The 12,254-nt window shown below is 37.7% G+C and overlaps 1 long non-coding RNA gene across 1 annotated transcript in view; it reads right to left on the minus strand.

Moving 5' to 3' along the window:
* Positions 1-346: 346 nt before the first annotated feature.
* LOC121393697 overlaps positions 347-12,254 on the minus strand; it is a 91,609-nt gene continuing 79,701 nt past the window's right edge. The window contains exons 3-6 of the long non-coding RNA XR_005961268.1: positions 11,424-11,487; positions 2,237-2,317; positions 1,684-1,874; positions 347-372 (exon numbers count right to left, since the gene is read on the minus strand). This is a non-coding gene — a long non-coding RNA (uncharacterized LOC121393697). The remainder of the gene's footprint in view (positions 373-1,683; positions 1,875-2,236; positions 2,318-11,423; positions 11,488-12,254) is intronic.

Consider the following 12,254-nt stretch of genomic DNA (forward strand, 5'->3'; position numbering starts at 1 on the left):
CAACTGGAGCTGGATTAATCCAAGTGCCTTGGGCCTAATGGGTGAGAAGTGAACTTCCCATCGTTCCAGAGGAAGCATTACTTGGCTAAATTGCCTTAATCTCTCCACCAGCTCAATTCCTAACAGACCTTGCATGATAGTTCTATCTACTGGTAAAGGGTGCTTCTGTCCCAAAAAACATGTCTGAAGTGGCCTGGAATGCCTCTGAGTCCAAGGGACTAGACTGATACAAGATGTCGGTACAAAATGTTGGGAGGCACATGCTCATGTATAAATTCGAGGTGCTCATTCAGTACAAGGCTGTGTATCGAAGTCTCCAAAGTACATTCAAAAAGTAGAAAGTGGATTGCACACACAAAAGAAGTTTTATTTCTAAACAAAAAAGAAAAAGCAAAATCGGTTACAAAACCAGTGCATTTGCCCTACACGTTTCGACCACAGCCGTGGTGGCACAAAAAATGAGAATAAAGCAAATAAAAGGCAGAACGAGTTTAGTATAAGAAATTTATGTCACTGTGTCAAGCATTCTGCAGCACTCGAAACTAGGCGGTGTGTGATGTCACATCCACAATAAAGTGATACACTTGATAAAGGGCTTGTGGTCCGAAACATGTAGTGGCACAAAAACCAATAAATTAAATTGCAGCAAAGCTCTGCTTTTGAGGCTTACTTCACCTTTTTTGACTATTTACTAATGTGGACATAGGCTTGTGGTGACATGGATGTGGTTTAAAGTGGTGGTGGTGGTTTAAAAACAGGGAGTGGCTAACACTGGCTTCCAATATCGGTCCTTGTAGGCCAGAAAAATTCACTAGAGTCTGTAAAATCCTCACCCATCCTTGTTTCCAAGCAAGCCTATCCAAGCATCATTGGTACATTTGCATTTTGCCTTAATACCTGTTTATTATACTATGTGTATTTTACTGCTATGTGCATCCGGGTTGTAGACTGTGATTCAATGTTTCCCTCTCAGCAGTAATCTGTGTTAGGCCTCATTAGGACTGTATAACACGTATCAGATGTTTGTATATGTTTTATTGTATTTCATCTGTATCTTATATATCCAGAATGTATTCTGATACCACTGTATTGTTTGTATCTAAAGTTCTACCTTCTTTTGATCATCATCATTAAACAAGTTACAGAACCTATATAGTGTGGTCATTGAAGAGCGAGTAAACTGCCTGGTGATTCACCTCTCACAGTGACGGGGACAGGACAATAAGTATCTTTGAAATTGTTCTCTGCAACGTAGATAGGCTAAATGAGATGAACTGGTACTGGTGAGACCCCACTGCAAACTTCTCTCTTATCTTCCAGGGTTATGGGTTAATGCTAGTATGTATCCCTGAGAACCATGTAACTTATCTAATCATTCTCTTAAATGCTTTGACTTATCAGCTTGAGTGTTTCCATCCTGAAATGTCTTATCCTGACAAATTTGTTTACCTCTTTGAGGTCTAGAATATTTTAAGGTTTGTTAAAGTGGGGAATATATCTCTTCTCCTCCTTCTGCTCTTGGCACTTGAGTGAGGACCTCTTGTTGAAGTAAAATCTCTATTGACTGCACAGTAGTAGAAAACTTGTTTATGTACAAACAACCGATGCATTTCTGATCAGAATTGTTTGTTGAAGATCAAACTAATAAATAAAAACTGAAATACAGACTGAAATAGAGCTTACCACTTGACAATTTTCTTTGGAATCCAGGAATGGAAATTTCTGTAGCAGTATTCTTCCGAATGCCAGCTTGTACCTCAACTTTAGGATATCTAAAACCCAGTTGTCGGTGCGCCAAACTGACCAGGTTCTGAAGACGTTCTTTAATCTTCTTCCCACCACCAAAACCTGGGTATGCCCTATTTTAGTATCCTCTGTTGGAGCAAAAGGAAACAATTCTGTAGTTGAACATCTGTCTTTCTGTCCTCTCTGGAGCATGCTCTGTCCTTCACACCAGGAACTTCCTGGATTGTAAGACTTAAAATCTATTCTGCTGTTGAGCATATTGTAGGTAGCTAAACCGTCTCCTATTCTTCTGTTGTGGTAAGAAAAATCTTTTCCCACCAGATGCTTGGGACATGTATGATGGACAACACAAAAAAATAATGACAGAGACACCCACAGAGCTGGAGGATAAAGGCTGCAGCATTTATCATCTTCACATTGAATAAATATAAACCCCAAGTTTAATTTAACAAACACAAATTGTGCTTGAATTGAGCTGGCAGGAACTTACCTGTGTTGAGATACCTCAGTATCATCCAAATCACCGAAGAAACAGACTTCCTCATCAAGAGAAATAAATTCTTCATCTGATCTGCAGAAGTAAATGGTGTAGTATCAACAGTTGCTAAATGATTAAAGCAATCATCACAGAATTTTTTTCCTTCAAATCTTAGATTATCACATGCATGATAAGATCTTCTTTTCCATGACATAGGATCCATATATTATAGCAGCACATACAGCAGATAGAGAAACAGGAAAGAGTAGGCAAAGCTGACCCAGGCAGAACTTAAGAAGTGCAATAGCCAAATAAGAACGACTGAGTAAGTGACACTCCTAAAATATGCCCCCAGAAGGACAGTGCACATGACTAGCACCATACCTCCCAACATTTTGGAAATAAAAAGAGGGACAAAAGAGTTGGCGCCTGTAGCACAGTGAAAATTTTTTTGGTCATGCCAAATTTTTTGAGCCACACCCCCAAATTACCCTGTTCATTTTACAAAATGTGGCAGGTTATGAAAGTTTGAACATAGTTCTGTGTTTTGTTTTCAGTTACTACAGTTTTGCTAATGAAGGTGAATTGCCCTTTAAAGGACCAGTAACACCAAAAAATTTTATCTAAAAATTCCATTCCAAATGCTAAATGGGACATAGACATGTGGGAAAAGTTTCTCTGATCTGATTAGAACAAATTTTAACTTATTGACCTTAGCATAAAATGCTCTATGTCACTTTAAGCCAACACTTCTCATTGCCACTAGGGATGTAGCGAACTGTTCGCCGGCGAACTAGTTCGCGCGAACTTCGACTGTTCGCGTCCGCCGAATGTTCGCGAACGTCGCGCGACGTTCGCCAATATGTGTTCGCGTTCGATTCGAACAAAAATCGTTCGACCATTCGACCATTCGATTCCTTCGACCGCTAAAATCGAAGGATTTTCGTTCGAATCGAACGATCAAAGCCATTCGATTGAATGAAATCATTCGATCGAATGGTTTCGATCGTTCGATTCGAACGAAAATCCTTCGATCGAACGATTAAAATCCTTCGATCGTTCGAATCGAACGATTTTGCGGATGTTCGAAGTTCGCGAACTGTTCGCGAACTGTTCGCATTTTTGCCGGTGTTCGCGAACGGCGTTCGCGAACACATAAACGGCAGTTCGCTACATCCCTAATTGCCACAAGAACAGTGTGAGCTGGAACTGGGAAACTAATGAGGTTCAGTCTGCTAAAGACCTAGAACTAGGGCAGAATTGCCCCTTTTAGCATGACAATAAACACACAGCTATTTTGATGTCTATTTGGCCTAGTCAAAGACCAGACCTAAATATGAATTTGTGGCAAAGACTTGAAAACTGCTGTTCACCAATGGTCCCTATCCAATCTGACAGAGCCTGAGCTTGAAGATGCAAAAATTTCAGGATACAACAAACAAGTAGATAACAATTCACAAAGAGTCATACAATTCACCAACTGTACCAATGCCACAATATTAATCTCTTTTAAGATATTTAAATTCCATGCAGAACTACGTAGTTACCAACTGAAGTGGTTCTCAGTCTGACATTTCAGCCACATAGTAAAACACTGTCCAAGGTGAAAAGGGATTGTTTGCTATGTTCAAGATACACACAAAGGGGCAGATTTATCAAAATGTAAGATTAGAGTTCACCACAAAAAAAATCCACTCACTTTCTATTCGTTCCTATGGGATTTTTAGAATTTTATTTTATCAATGAGTGAAAGTTAAAGTTCACTATTTGATAAATACAATTCTAAAAATCCCATAGGAACGAATAGAAAGTGAGTGGATTTTTTTTGTGGTTAGCTCTAATCTCACATTTTGATGAATTAGCTCCTTAGTAAAGTTTCAAACTGTTGTGTGAAGTATCCCTAACTATCTTTTCAAGTGTCTAAACATTTAGGGGCAGATTTATCAAAATGTGAGATTAGAGCTTAATAAATAAAAACTCACCCACATTCTATTCATTCCTTTTGAAGTGTATTTATCAATGAGTGAAAGTCAGAACTCACCATTTGATGAACACAGTTCTCAAAATCCCATAAGAATGAATAGAACATGGGAGAGTTTTTATTTATTAAGCTTTGAAATCACATTTTGATAAATCTGCCCCATGATCTAGTCTGTTACTATGGGCAAATTTATCAAGTGAGAAATTAGAGCTAACCACAGTAAAACTCACCCACTCTCTATTCATTCCTATGGGACTTTGAGAATGGACCAGGAGGGACTTCAGCCCTCCTGAGTCATGGGAGGGTGGCAGCCTTAATTAATTGTCTGTCCTACGTAGTTTTTAGTGGATTTAACTTAGCTTGATCCCTTCCTTTCTTCTAATTGGCTGATTCAAAAAATGGGGTACATCTATTCCAAAAATGGCGTTAGAGTTGGCCTATGTAAGCAGGCACTTGTAGAGCTGGAGGCTCCGGTCAGCTGAATAATGAAGACCAGGATGGCGATTCCACCCCCCCACCCAGTTATTAAAAAAAAATATTGTAATTTGGTTGTATTGGAGGTATGCCCTTGGCTATCAGGACAGGAGGGGGCTTAGTTCTTCAGTTCTAGTTCTACAGTTGGGGGCAGATTAATCAAAGGTCGAGGTGAATTTTTGAATTAAAAAAATAGAGTATGAAAAATCAAAGTTTTTGGGGGGGAAAAACTTTGATTCGAATTCGATCTAATGCGCTATTACTTTGATTCATATGATTCTAATTCAGCTGAATAAGGACCTATTCGATCGATAACGGACCAATTTGGCCAAAAAAAACCTTCAACTTAATTTCGGTTGATCTTTTTGAATTCAAATTTCGACGTTTTTCAAATTCGAAATTAGACCCTTGATAAATATGACCCTAGGTGTGTAAATGCTAATTACATCTCCCATGCTACATACTTAGTTTAATACGTACTTAGTTTAACTTGTTATCAAATACATTTTTATGAAGATGTCATTATTCACTTGTTGCCATGAATATAACATATATAACAGTGAGATGTTGGATTGGATCAGATACTGCCAAGTAGAAACGCAACTGAGTTTTGTGCACTAAAAATTACAAGAGAATTACATTTAGTTTTCACTAAGTTGTGTGGTCTTTCTTCCTTCACATAACTGAACAGAAACAAATGTTATTTAATACATAATGCAATGTCCGTTTACACGCTGTCTGTGATGGATTCAGCCTACATATTAAATTACCTGACTGCTTTAGAAAATTATGTGTCTAGACATGTTAGAACCCCTTATGTGACTGCAAATGCATGAACCATATTTATCCTATTTCTCCGTTTGTACTGTGCATATTGTATGTATTACACAAAGCAGTAAAATGAAGACAAAGTGCATATAAGGATACTTGTTATATAAAAGACAATGACAAGGGTGTTTCTGAAACACTTCAAAATGCAAAAATGTGGGAAAATATACTAAAATGGACAATTGCATTTGGCACTACTTGAATATGAGAAAACATCTAGAGGCAGAGCTGAGTAAATCATTCACAGCATTCATTCATAATATATACATAAGTTAACAGGAGGCAAAATATACTGAAGGATATATGTGTTATTTCAAAACCAAAATCTATAGACATGTGCTAATATATCCTATGTTGTCCATTATGAAAACTTTCCCTTGGCTGAACCATGCCATCTACTCTGCTGGATATTAAAAAAACTTCTACAACTAGAAAGAACAACTAAAAGAGTGACATCTAATATACTGTATATTCCAAGCAAAAAGAGCATCCCCCCAAAGGCTGTATTAGAACTACGTATCTGTCAATAGTAATCAGAATTTGACTGAACGAAGACAAAATTAAAAGAGACTGATGCTGAATGGGGGATAGTGAATAGAGACTTCAGAAATGATACCGAATTTTAATTGATTAAAAAATCTCATTTCGGTATAATGAAGCTTGTATTCAATTGAATTTGGCACAAAACAACAAAACACATTATAATAACAATAATGTATGCTGACCGGGTAATCAGTGAGAAAACTCCACTGCAGATAAAGAATGATGGGGACAGCATTTTTACCTCTCATCAGTACTCTTGTTTTAATAAAAAAATCTTTGTGTTGACATTGATACATTTTAGAAACATGTTGGGTGCAGGTAGGATTCAGTTAAACATATTAAAAAGATCTTTCACAAAAACTATAAAGGACAAAACCATTGTAATGTTTCCTTAGCAGGATATCTCTCTATCAGTAAACTGTGACTACAGTGATACTCACGGCATGTTCTTAGAAGTCTTCCAAAAACAAACACAAATTCCCACTAAATACACCTCTGATTGAAATTCACCATATAAATGTAGTTAGTGTACCAATAAATATGGATCCCATTCATCACTGCAGATTGCTGAAATGGTTAAATTTTGCTGTCACCATAAGCCCATTTGATTTCTCCTGTTTATTTTTTTTTATTCATCCAGTGTATGTGTACAGAAAGGCATTTCAATAGAAGTTATTCAATAAAAATTTATTCAATAAAAAATCTTAATTCAAGCTCTGGGGTTGTCTTGTCCTCTGACAAAAATCCATTTTACTTCTCTTTTGTTTTAGCAAAGTGGATAAACGTTTTTTAAACATACTTTTGTTCCATTCCATATCTGATATATGACCGCGTGTACATTCTTTTAGTGCTCTAGCCGTTTGATCTATGTATTGCTTCCCATATTTTGTACATGTTAACAAGTAAATGCCATTCTTAGGGGCAAATGTACTTACCTTCGAAGTTGCGCCAGAGTTGGCTTTGCCACACTTCGCCAGGCGAAGTTTCACCACGGCGCCACTAATTCACTAAAATCCGAAGTTGCGCTCAGGGAGGCGAAAGGTATCAAAGTTATGCTAGAGTTAATTGTCAAAAAAAAGGGAAGTTACGCTAGCGATGCCTAATTTGCATACGGTGCCAAGTTAAAGTACAATGGATGTATATGTAGCAGCAAATACATTACACTACACAAGCTGGGAAAGCGTCATAAAATAAAATAGAGTTGTTATTTTGCCCTAGACATGTGCCCACTGTATAGTTTAGGTGCCATTTGCTAGGAAATGTAGGGAGGAAGGAGGGTACTCCCAAAAAATGTTATGATCTTTTTCAGCCTATCACCCTTAAAAAAGTAAAAGACGCCAGCGTTTTTTGGGACTTAGAAACAATTTAAACTTTTTTTGAAGCAATCCCTATCTACTCTATTGCACTTCGCCTGGTCTGAGGTGGTGAAGGCAAGTCTGGCGCAAGAGGTAAAGTTCAGTAAAACGCGCAAGTTAGTGAATTAGCGTAGTTACGTCCCTTCGCCATAGCGCAACTTCACCTGGCATAAGGTTGCGAAGTAGTGTTAGAGTAGGTCCACTTCGCTAGCGAATTTACGCCAGCACCCGTTAGTAAATCGGCGAAGTAACGAAATTATGTCACCCTGGCGAATTTTAGCTAGCATTAGCCACTTCGCCCTTTAGTAAATTTGCCCCTTAGAGTTGCAATTTGTATATTGCTCTTATTGGTCACTGTAGAAAGTGAAGGTCTTTGCCACAGACACATAGGGGCAAATTCCCTATGCGCCGAAGCGCCTAACGATAGCGTCAATTCGCTAGCGTTGGCCATTTTCGTTACTTCGCAAATTCACTAACGGACGCTGGCGTAACATTGCTAGTGTAACTTCGCCCCCTTACGCCTGGCGAATTTGCGCAACGGACGTAACTACGCAAATTCACTAACGCGCGCATTGTTCTGAACGCTACCTTTTACGCTAGACTTCCTTCGCCACCTCAGACCAGGCGAAGCGCAATAGAGTAGATAGGGATTTCTTCAAAAAAAGTTAAAATTTTAAAAAAGTCCCAAAAATCGCTGGCGTTTTTTCTATATTATGGCTGAAAAAGATCGAAAATTTTTTTGGGGCTCCCCTCCTTCCCCCCTACATTTCCTAACTCATGGCAACTTAACTATACAGTGGGCACATGTGTAGGGCAAAATAAAAATTTTATTTGATGTTTTGAAGGTTTCCCAGGCATTTGTAGTGCTGCTCATATTCCTCCATTGAAATGTGAATTTGGCGCCGTATGCAAATTAACCATCGCTAGCGTAACTTCGCTTCGCTTAGCGAATCAACGCTAGCACAACTTTGCAACCTTATGCTACCCCTGAGTGCAACTTTGGATTTTAGTGAATTTGCGAAGCGCTGGCGAAACTACGCCTGGCGAAGTGCGGCGAAGTGCGGCAAAGTGCAGCGGAGTTACGCCTGGCGCAACTATGAATCTTAGTGAATTTGCCCCATAGGGGGAATTTTCGGTATTGCGAAAGAGCGTTACTACGCAAATTCACTAAGTTTTTGATTTTACTGACCGTTACCTCTATCGCCAGACTTGCCTTCGCCACCTCAGACCAGGCGAAGTGCAATAGAGTAGATAGGAGTTCCTCAAAAGAAGTTGAAAATGTTTCTAAGTCCCAAAAAACACTGGCGTTTTTTCCTATTTAAAGGGTGATAGACTGAAAAAGATCGTAAATTTTTTGGGGGTACCCTCCTTCCTCTCTAAATTTGCTTACATATGGCACATAAACTATACTGTGGGCACATGTGTAGGGCATTATAACAACTTTATATAATTTTATTAAGGTTCCCTGGCCTTGTGTAGTGTAATGTATTTGCTGCAGCATATACGGCCATTGTACTTTAACTGCATGCCGTATGCTAATTAGCCAACGCTAGCTTAACTTCGAACTGCTGAGCGTAATTTCGCCAGCGTTCGGTACCCTGTGCGCAACTTCGGATCTTCATGAATTAGCGTTGTCCAGGTGAATTTACGCCTGTCGAAGTGTTGTGATGTGCGCAAAGCCAGCGCTGACGAATTTTCGCTCGTCAGTGAATTTGCCCCCTAGTTGCATGTCAGACACCAGGTGAAACCACATCTGTACAAGCCCTTGCATATCAACCAAGTGGGATTGTGTAAATTTCCATAAGCATGGAGTGCACCCAGGCAAGCTTTCACATGCAAATGGGATTATCGTCTTATATATTGACATGTGTGTTTAAATTACAACATATATGTGGTATCTGTAATTTATAAAAAATGTGTATATGTATTTCATTTTAAAGGAAGTTCTTGTATGGCAACTGCATTCATTTAGACCATCTTAAAGGCAGTATATATTCAGTTCAAAGGGAATCTATTATATAAGGGACAGAGAATGCTAGAATCACAAGAAGAAACGATTGTGCTGTGTATAGATTCCTACCTGCCAGTTACTGCACGCAATAGAAAAATGGTTATCTTGAAATTAAGACATTTATGATGCAACTATTGTTTGTCAATAACAAGATAACATGAAAAAATATATAGATCTGAAAATTCCAGCAAGATGCTGTTCTAAGTATGCTCTTAGTAGTTCATGGTGGCACAAGCTACTTCTTGGTGTGGAGCATAATGGTTGGGTGGCCTTACATATTTCTGAAAGTATGGTATACTGTATATATGCAGCCTATATCATAAGACTTTGATGGACACTATTTTTGTTTCCTTAGATTAAAGTGTTTCATCACCTTTTTTGATGTCATTAGAGCTATTTTACAGCTCTAATATCCAATTTAAATAAATAATATGCAAATTCTTAGAAACTTCATATAAATATTATTGCTTTTCATGCAATGCACACATGGCAACCCTGGTCTATCAATGCCTATAAGAAAAAAAAAACTGATAATTAACCAAACAAGTAAGAAAATGTATTGCAAGTGGCAACTATTTATTTTATTCAATATATTTTTTATTCAGCAAAAAATAAGTTTTGAACAAACAGACCTATCATTTTAATCAGTGGAAACAGATATGCAATATTTCTGTTTGGCATAATGAATTTATTTTTGTTTCTGAACTGATCTGACAGGAAAATATAATTATTCCTCAAATTCCCAGTCTTTTCTTTCGAATGAAAGAAAAATAATCTATCCTTCTCACTACATCACAGAAGCCTGACAGGTATGAGAAAGTTGGATTCCTACAGCACCAGAGTTCACAGGTTTAACAGAATATTTAGTGTGTGTGTGAGGAATGTCTCTCATTCTGCCTCAAATTAAGGCAATAACATTATGATGCTTTTTTTTTTATCGTGATTACATGCAGGGTTGGAGTGAGCTGGAAAGACACAGGGAAAAAACCAAGTGGGTCCTGCCTGCCCAGGCCTGCTCCCCTGATCAGCCGTCCCTGTTAAAGAGACAGAAAGAGATCAATGGTACACAGTGTGATGCATTGCAACTCAGCATGCAGGGGGAGATTGGACATTGGGGGAAGGGTCCTGCTGGGTGCGAGCAGGGCCCTAAGTGTTACAGTCCTAGTTTCTGAAGGAAACACTATATCTATGTATACTTTTCAGTTCCCCCCCATTTAACAACTCCTTAATTCCTTATTTTTATTGGAATCTTTCTATCATTTCATCTCTTTCTTCTCTTTCATAGAAATTATATTTTGAGGTTTTTCAAAATTTTAATGCACTATTCTCCTAGCTGTGATATATTAGCTGTGGTACAATGGTGTTACATTTCTGTTATTTCTCATCAGTTATTAATACAGTGCCAAAATATGGACTTCCTATTTGCTTTACGCATGGCTTTAATATACTGCTTTTATAAACTTACTTTAAATACTCTCTGGGATCCATGGCAAGGACCCTATCTGATTTTACATATGTATCAACATTTCAAGGAGGTTGTGCAGATTAAGCCCCATAATTAGAGCTATTATATAACATAGTGCTGATTTGACTTTGCTAAGGCTAATAGCAATAGCACTGCGTTTACCTATAGCATTTTATGAAATTGAGCTCTAGGGAGCATGCATATATCTTGACATTATGTTAAAAAGGTGCCTTATTATGGTACATAGATGTATTTTGTTTCACTTACTTTTTGCCTAGATGAAGAGTAGACTATATATGCTTTTAAGTACCAAGAGAACTTTTTAAACAAAGCAATGAATGTGCTATGGTTCGGTGGTAATGGGAAAGAGACAACATCTGTAGCTGGTAAATGCATGTTTTTTTACAGCTCAAGTGTCTTGAGGATATCTTGGTAACATGCAGTTTCTTTTGATAATCATCATAAATAAAAGAAAATGAATTGCAAATGTAAGACAAATTGGGCCGAAATATATTTTGACAATGCTAAAATATTTTACCTACCATTGTTTATTTAACAATCAGTTTTGTAGTTTGGATTTGAAATCCCACACAGAGATTAGGAAGTCTAAAAAAAAGATAACAAAATAAACCAATTTTATTCTACAGTATTAGTTTTCATGGTAATAGAGGGCAGGAAAAGGTTTGCTTATAAATGTAAAAGCTATATAATAAATGCCATTATTCAGTTATTACGTGGCTTGACAGTTATATATATCATTACATTTAAAGGTAAAAGAGAGACAGAGAAACAGGATTAATAATTGCATTACAAAGTTATTAAAGATTGCATGCCTGTATTTTGGCAATTTCAGTCCTGAAAATCTAAATTAGTCTGTTAGATTGGGATGGACTGAAATTTATCATAGATATGTTTTATCTAACAAATCTGCATCTATAAGCAGAGGCCAAATACACGTATAGCATGTGAACCACACATACCCATAGAAAGAGAAAGTTATTTATAAAAATCTACAAATTAGAAGGTTATTTATATGGTGTCGAAATACAGAATCAGGGATTAGGTAGCTAGGATCAGCTTTCTGGGGTAAAGCAGCCACGGCACAATCACAACTCATGAGAGTGTAGTCTCTTTTCGGCAGTATATTTATTCACTTTCCACAAATACACAAAATAAACAGTTCAAAATAAAATCTTACACAACTTAATGGGTTCTAACTAACACAGGTCAGTTGTCCTAACTAACCAGGAGTAGGCCTACTGCCTGTCTCCCCAAAACAGAGAACATTCAGAAAAAACAAAATCCCAAACCTTGTGGTGATTTCAATCATCTCAGTGAGCTCACTGTCAGGGGGCCTATCGGCTCTCAGTGGG

Source organism: Xenopus laevis, chromosome 5L (assembly GCF_017654675.1).
Source record: "Xenopus laevis strain J_2021 chromosome 5L, Xenopus_laevis_v10.1, whole genome shotgun sequence".
NCBI classification, from domain to species: Eukaryota; Metazoa; Chordata; class Amphibia; order Anura; family Pipidae; genus Xenopus; species Xenopus laevis.